Source organism: Galeopterus variegatus, unplaced genomic scaffold (assembly GCF_000696425.1).
Source record: "Galeopterus variegatus unplaced genomic scaffold, G_variegatus-3.0.2 Scaffold108578, whole genome shotgun sequence".
Taxonomy (NCBI): domain Eukaryota; kingdom Metazoa; phylum Chordata; class Mammalia; order Dermoptera; family Cynocephalidae; genus Galeopterus; species Galeopterus variegatus.
In genome coordinates this window covers 1-749 of record NW_007834689.1, presented here as the reverse complement: position 1 = coordinate 749, position 749 = coordinate 1, and the positions used below count along the sequence as shown (strand labels likewise).

Here is a 749-nt window from a genome sequence, read left to right as displayed (position 1 = left end):
TGTGGAGAAAGGGAATAATTGTTATTCAGCTGAAGATAATCTGAATGCTCCTCGGGTTCTAAGCCGAAAAATAAAACCACAAGTTACACTCCAGGGTGGAGCGGCATTTTTTGTTATTAGAAAAAAATCCTCTCTCAGAAAATTGTCTCTGGAAAACAAACCACCATTCACTCAAAAGAATAAATCAGAAGTGATTGAAGATTCTGATGTAGAGACTGTTAGTGAAAGAAAAACTTTTGAGACAAGGCAAGTGCCAAAGTGCTTGTTACTAGAAAAGAAATCGAACACTGAGCTACTGAGTGCCAGAAGTAAAAATGAAGAGAAATTAAAGGATTCATCAGATGGAGTAGTTTCTTCAAGTGATAAAAATGAGCCTTCAGAGGATTCTTTTTGTGAGAAAAAGACAACTTCATCCCAGTCTGTTGTCTATCCCATCTTCAGTGTATCTTCAGTCAATACAAAAAGATCTCTAGCTGAAGAACAGTCTTCTGTGGGATCCATCATATGTGCTAACTTCCTGAAACAAACCAATTCACAGAAAAATACTAATACCAGAGATACAAATAAAGAAACAAAAGACCAACTCATCATTAACGCAGGTCAGAAACATTTTGGGGCTATTGTGTGTAGGTCTTGTGGCATGATCTATACTGCTTCCAGCCCTGAAGAAAGGAATGGGATGATATAATCAAAATACTAAAAGACAAAGACTGCCAGCCAAGAATACTCTACCCTGCAAGGCTGTCCTT

General features: G+C 37.7%; 1 pseudogene; it reads left to right on the top strand.

Annotated features, from left to right (window-relative positions):
- The first annotated feature begins 4 nt into the window (after positions 1-4).
- On the top strand, positions 5-688 carry LOC103584778 (annotated as a pseudogene).
- The last annotated feature ends 61 nt before the right edge of the window (positions 689-749 follow it).